The following is a 7,616-nucleotide window of genomic DNA, read 5'->3' on the forward strand; positions in this document are numbered from 1 at the left end:
ATGACACTGCTTATTATCTCCCAATTGGGATATAGAAAAAAGGGAAAATATTAACAGCGAGAGCAGATAATGATGAATCAAAAACATTCTGTCTGAAAAAGAAATTATCTCCCCAGCTGTCTGCTGTTTTATATCACTCTGTCTTAACACACACATACACACATACACATACACACACACAGATATATATCAGTCATTAAATGTGAGAAGATGAAGCGCAGATGAGGAGAACCTTCAGTTTTGCCGCTTGAGTTTTGGGTCCTTGTGAATATTTAGCTGAATGTAGTAGAATTTCACATTTTGCCCTGCCCACAAATATGTTGTCTCGTATCTGCTGTTCTCAATCTCGAGATTAAAGTCATTTAACAGATTGTTGGCAATATTTCTATTCCATTGTACGAGCATAATGGAAAATTGCAAAAATAAATATCTAAAATTGAAATATTATAGCTGTTTTTGCTACAATAAATGACTGTATCATACAGCTATTTTGCACAGTCTGATTTAGCAACATTGGTTTATTTTTACGTTCACATTAGTCTCAAGTGTCTGAATTGACTCAAATCAGATTTTTTGTCCTAATATGAAACAGATCAGATTTTCTAGGGCTGGGGGTCAAAATCTAATGTCAAATCTAATCTTTTCAAATCAAATTTGAGTCCGTTTTGCTGTGTTGAGACTGCAAGCAAATCAGAATTGTTTCTCCGCACTTCCGTCACTGGATTTGACGTGGTCGTTGTCTGTCACCTTGTGATTGAGGCAAAAGACACTTTAAAATCTGATTTGAGCAGCCAAAGCGCCAGACTGAGACAACTCTTTACAAATCCGATTATAATCCCATTTCAAACCACCTCCAAATGTGGTTTGGATCTGATTTGCAAAAATCGGATTTCATGTGTTTTTTTGCTGTGCAGACTATTAAAACTCAATCTGGATACAATCTAGAAATGGCAAAAACCCAGTTTTGGCTGGCAGTCTGAACATTGCCTTTCATAGGTGGTCCTAGATTGGATACATTTCTGATTCGTGGGCATGCTGCATGAATGTGATCACACACATCGGATTTCATGCCCCTTTTTGCTTGTACGCATGCGCTTGGACCTGTTGGTGATGGAGGCCAAGTGCTTGCAGGACAGACTGTTCACTCTGCGTCCATCTTTGCATGTTCGCAATTTCCAGTCAGAAAGAACCAGGCTTAGATCTCTATGAATGGGGGAGAGACCAACTTCAGGTAGGTCAAATGACTGTTTCTAAAACATGCTTTAAATCACTGATAGCCAATATATAACTTTTTCCAGATCCAGTATATGTGTTTTTTTTTGTGTATATCTGGAGATGCTAGGCTAACTTTGCTAACAAACACTGGTCTAATACTGTCATCAATCTCATCTTGGTAAATGCATGCTCAAATTGCATTGTATTCGCTTACAAAACTATTGAAAAGCATCATAAATTTTTTGTTATATATTTTTAGCAAAACCTGGATAGAGGAATTTCCGTTAAAATTGGAACTAAGTACTGAAAATAGCTGCTGCTCCACTCAGCTGAGAGGTTTGTGTTTCTAGACTAAAATAAGTCATATCATGTTTCAAACCACATCAATTTATCTGTACCAAGCAGATGATGATCTGCATGTGGTCTGAGTGGTTTGAGAGATGTGTTTGGGCATGCATCCACAGAGATGAGATTCTATGAGGTTCATGCAACATGTGAATCACTAATAAGTGCTGCATGTGGCCTAGCTTCATGCCACATCTATACTGCTGTCAGGGTGGAAATAAATACAGTTCTCTGAACCTGAAAAGCAAAGACTCTTTATGCTGCCTTTGCACCTCAGCTTTATTCCACAGTGGAGTGTGGTGAAAGCAAGGAGGCAAGACTTGAGCAGTTTCTTTGGTGTATCATCAAGGAATCCACTCTTTGAAGCTGTTCGTTGACATGACTGCGCAAAGAAACGTGTTCAATTTCTAAATGCGTGCATGATGCATATGTAACCTCCCTATCCAGGAACTTAATCAAGCATGCTGGCCCAATCTAGGCTGGCCCAAACAGTCCTGCTCAAACCTCATTAGAAAACAACACAGGAGCTGCAAGCTGCCTTTCGCTTCTGGCAGACTGAGGGGCTCTACCGGCACAATGTCTTGAGACAGCAGCCATCTATGAACTGGACGCTGCCCTGTCCTTAATGACCATCTCCACTGGGCATGTGCACAGATGGATAGACAGACCGAGAGGGAGAGCCAGAGGAACAGAGGCTAGTGCAATAAACTGTTGTAACGAGCACAAGCAGGGATCCCTCAGGCCAGGATCTGGCTGCTCTTGCTTCTGCGTGAGAACGGGACCAAATGGGGTCAAGTGGTGACCTTGGGCTGGTGCGAGAGCACAACCATTTGACTCTACGGCCACAGCCTGTGCTGCAGTTTAAATGCACATGCATAAATATACACATGCCCAAGGCGTCTATGAGACTGCAAAATCAAACTCCAGGACAGCTAATCAAACTCTGTTTTAATTGCTGTAATTAGATTAATTATGAATTCTAATTGAATGCACATATGCATGAGTGCACACACAATTGCACAGTCACACAAACACACACACACACACACACACACACACACACACGCATAAATATGCATTCCTTGGCTGATCTGGCTAAGCAGGCTAAGCAGCTGAACTACACTTTCACAAAAAATGCCAAGGATGCATTGGAAAAGTCGTCTCTCTATACGGGCAATACGGACATCAAGTGGCAAAGGGTCACCTGTAAACCACCTCTACCATGCCCACCCTCTCACCCACGTGTGTGTGTGCTGGCGACATCTGCACATTATGTTTGCTTGCGAAGCTGCTCCTACTCATCCAGCCAACTACGCTTGCAGTATATTACGCATGCATTCAAGGCTGAGTGAATCCGCTGCACATTCATGAGTGACGTCGACTGCGTTTCCAGACTTTTCATGGTCAGTAAATGGAATTTATACATATGGAATAAAATGAAGACCTTGAGAGGCAGACTTTTCTGGGAGCAGCTGCTACGGCAACAAACGTGTCAAAAAAATCACAAGCAACACAGACCCACAATGTGCTAGACCATCATTTTCTAGCTAATTTGATTGGATTCACTCCAGTACATCCAACTATCAGTAACTGCGCTAAAGCACAAATTGGCTGATGAACCTAAAGTGTAGTCATTAGCTCATAACACCCCAGCAGATGTTTGCAGCTTGCAGTGAAGCCAGCATCTCACATCTCCCTAAAGATAGAGCGAAGGCTGCTTCAGACCTACAATTAATAAAAAAACCTTCTCATTTAAAAAGATGTCTCCAGGCAAAGTAGTAGGACATTATATTTAACGATAATTCACTATGCTTCGATTCAAGCCCTGTTTACATGTGCAAATGCGAGACGTGATGAAGGTTGCTTGGATTTCAGGCCACAATAGGGCCCATATTCTAAATTTGCTTTCAAAGGCTACTGTTAATGTTTTTGTTTTTATCAAAAAAGAGGACAGGGGGGACACACAGGTATCCACCATAGGTACGATGTTGTGGCTGGGGGGGTATAAGTAGGCCTAGGCTGTAGGACTGTGGCAGGTTGTATATGTTAGAGCAGAAATACCTCTCAAACTATGCAGCTGCAGTATATTAATGTACATTAATACATACATGTTTGCTAATGTGTCTGTCTGTCTATCTATCTATCTATCTGTCTGTCTGTCTGTCTCTCTGTGGTTCTTTATTATATATTTGACTAATCTGTTCTTCTAAACCTTTTAAAATGAATGTTTCAGCGGTCAGTGCACTGGACTTCGATGTCCAGCGCTGCAAGTTCATTAAGTATCACAGTTTCTCCTTCTTCTGTTAAAATTCTCATCCTTTGGATCCCACAGCAATATGTACTCAGTTTAAAATTAGGGTCATTAGAAGCAAAGGAAATAAACAATTTAGCTATTTGGATCACAATAACAGTAGACTAATGGAGAAGAAAAAACACAGGCACCAGCAGCCATTTAGGCAGCTGTTACCGTTACCATTAGCTGGCTAGCAACTGGTTGTAGAAGCATTAGCTTCAGGAAACTCAGGTTTGTTTATTGTCATGGCTTGTGTGGCTGATAAAATAAAAGACTACCAGCGGGAAGTTCTCATTTTCAATTATTCTATAAATCTTCTGTTTTATTTCACTGTAAACTGACTGAGTTGTTCAAAATGATGTCATTCAGCATTACTATGTGATGCATGAGATTATTGCGAGTGCTGCAGCAAAGTCACTTAAATTTTCAATTCATGAAAAGGTTCATTTTTAAGCAGTTCGACCAATTTTACAATTGGCTCTCCATTTAATACTTACCTGGTAGGGGAGATACCAAGATGGGTAGGTTGGTTCACCCAGGGTGAGGCTCAGCTATTGGACTCCGGTCAAGCTGACCCCTGCAATCTCCCCAAATGTGGGAATCTCGACTGCACAATTTTTGGTAGTGGGGGACTACTGGAGTTCCCACTCTACCCTGTTTTTTCGTTAATTTCCTTCGGGATAAATAAAGAGTTGATCTTATCCTATATTATGGATGTTGTGGTTAAATGACCTCTGTTTTGATTAGTTGCTCTGCATTCAGATTGAATATGTGAACAGAACAGACAGTTTAAGCAGTATTATGTGAGAATTGGTGTTTCTTGCTCCCCCTACAGTCAGGAAATGTAAATTGCACTTTTTACCACCACTAAATGACATGCATTTCTGGACAGTGAAGGTAAAGAAGCATGTGGACTGAGGCGGTAGAGCAATACTACAGGATTGTACTCAAATATGACTCGGGTTATGCAGCGTTACTCAGTTGTGAGCACATTCCTATCCTTTTTAAGTTACATACAAGGTAAAAATAAGGTAAAGGTAAAGGTGCACATAGTGTCACATAGTGTTGCTTTTAGTTTGGACCGAAATCCTCGGGATGTTGGAAAAAAATTCTGAAAACTTCTGCCACTTCTGTTCGGAAGCCTGGATTCTTTCGAAAGCCGTAGTGGTAGATTTGCTTCCTGACCGCAGGAACATTTGATCATTGTCCTCCAAATCTTCTAGCTCAAAAAGTGCTACAGACTGCCTGCTGTAACAACACTATTTATCACTTTAACACGAATGAGCCTCTGGACTGCTGGAGGCAGTCATTTCAGTTTGAATATTTAATATGTGGTTAATTGACTAAATGTATTTATGGTTGTGACATCACACAACCAATTTTTTCCCCCATGACACTGGATTCGATTACTGAACCTTCTAATAGATGCTGATGGCTCTTTGTGCCACTTGGACGTATGTAATGACCCTAATAACGACAACATACTGAGCCTTCTAGTCGGCACAGTAGGTACCCACCAACCCAGCATGATCAGCATGGCAGTATATACTGTATGGAATAGGCAGACATACTGTATGGACAAAAGTATTGGGACACCTTCTCATTCATTATTTCTTCTGAAATCAAGGTTATTAAGAAGAGTTTATCCAGCTTTTGTTGGAGTCACTGTCTCTACTGTCCAGGGAGGAAGGCTTTCTATGAAATCGTATTGCATTGTTGTGAGGATTTGATTGCATTCAGTGACAAGAGCATTATAGAGGTCAGGATATTTAATGATCACCTCCCCAATTTATTCCCAACTCCCCAACTCATTCCAAAAGTAATGGATGCAGCACCAATTATCATTCCAGAGAATGCAGTTCCGCTGCTCCACAGCTCAATGCTGGGGGGCTTTATACCTTGAATTGAATACTGAACCTTCTATTAGACGCTGTTGGCTGCTTGTGCCTCTTAGATGATTACAATGGCCCTAATAACGGCTGGAATGAATGACAACAACATGCTAAAAATCCTAGTAGGCCCAGTAGGTACCCACCAAACCAGTTCAATGGGCCTACTGTCACCTGATAACGTCCACTCTATGGAATGAGCACATTTGAATGGGGTGGACGTGGGCTCTTTAAGAAGCATGCAATATGTTTTTCTGTTCATTAAAAGCCTCACACTCTTTGTTTGTCTCCTTTGAGGCTCTTGATTCTGGGAGCTATTTCCAAGCTGTTTGCCTCAGCTACAGGGTTTTATTCTCAAGTTCCCCAGTGCTGCATGGACCGTTTACCGTTTCCACGGCAACTATCCGCCATCCCACCTGCCTCAGCGGAGCATCCTGAGCCGCCGTAAGCGACAGAGCAGTGCGTGTTAATTTATGAGCAGTTGGTCAGGCTCAAGAACTTTTATTACCCACACCATTCCGGATGGGAGGATGAGGGATGGCTGGGCTTGTGCTGTGTGTGTGTGTGTGTATGTGTGTGTGTGTGTGTGTGTGTGTGTGTGTGTTTGTGTGTGTGTGTTTCAGTTTAATCTTTAATTTATTTCTTTCCTCAATCAGCCAGGATTAAATTTCCACACAAAAACAATTGTGCAGCAAAACGTCCAGTGTTGATTGAATTCGTACAGTTCTCCTTTTGGTCCAGCAGGATTTGCACACACACTGGAGGTGTTGATTCAACTGGGGATTGTGCTGTTCAGGATTGCACACTTTAAGGGGAGAGCATGAAAGGTGGAATTAAATAAGGATGGGAGAGAGAGGAAGAAGTGGCTGATGGTGAGAAAGGATTTGAGAGCTAATTATTATGCAAACTGCTATGGATTTGTGCACAAGAGTGCAGAGCACCATCTGGAGTGACAGGTCGATGCAGTTTGCTGAATCTTGCAAGGGTGTCAGATTCACTTTGTTCCTGAAATGACTAATTGGGTTAAATGCAGATGCAGGCTTATATAAATATAGGGATCCAGGCTACACCTATACTCTTAAAAATAAAGGTACTACAGCGGGTTCCTTGAGCAATGCCATAGAAGAACCAATTTTGGTTCCATAACAAACAGGGATGGTTTAGTGTGGAGAATCTTTAAGCAGGTAAAGGACCTTAACCTTGCTCAACAACAACCCTGTGGTGCACCTTTGTTTTTAAGAGTTTAATGCTGTAACCATGTTGCTTTACTGTGGGATTGCATGTTCAAGTCTAATTATGACATTTTTGTGGATGTCTGTATCAAAAGCTTCTTATTTTCTTAGTGAAAATACTGTCCCTCTGCTGGAAATGAACCCCTGAATGAACACTGGCTCGTCTACCTGTGTGGCATATTTCAAATGTAAGTCGCTCTTGATAAGAGCTTCACCAGAGAACTGTCATTCCTCCATGGGTGAGAACTAGGGCCAGTGCTTTATTAGTTCAGCATGGCTCAACTGCTGTAAGCAGAATAGGCAGATATACCATATTGACAAAAGTATTGAGACACTTACTAATTCATTGTTCCTTCTGAAATCAAAGGCATTAAAAAGAGTTTATCCTGCTTTTGTTGGAGTATCTGTCTCTACTGTCCACGGAAGAAGACTTTCTACTAGACCTTGGAGAATTACTATGAGGATTTGATTGATTGAGCCTCATCTCCAACTGCCCAACTCATCCTAAAAGTATTGGATGGGCTTTTAAATGAGGTGAAAACTGAGGTAAACTGGGGAAACAAATGATTGAAAATATATGGTGTTTGTAGTATATAGTCCAATCAAAACCATGCATGTCCATTTTTGTCTGTTTTTTGTTTT

General features: G+C 41.2%; 1 non-coding gene across 1 annotated transcript; it reads left to right on the forward strand.

Moving 5' to 3' along the window:
- Positions 1 to 4,342: 4,342 nt before the first annotated feature.
- On the forward strand, positions 4,343 to 4,501 carry LOC140543457 (U1 spliceosomal RNA). Its single transcript, XR_011978182.1, has one exon. It is a non-coding gene; the product is annotated as a U1 spliceosomal RNA (small nuclear RNA).
- The last annotated feature ends 3,115 nt before the right edge of the window (positions 4,502 to 7,616 follow it).

Source organism: Salminus brasiliensis, chromosome 21 (assembly GCF_030463535.1).
Source record: "Salminus brasiliensis chromosome 21, fSalBra1.hap2, whole genome shotgun sequence".
Classification (NCBI taxonomy): Eukaryota; Metazoa; Chordata; class Actinopteri; order Characiformes; family Bryconidae; genus Salminus; species Salminus brasiliensis.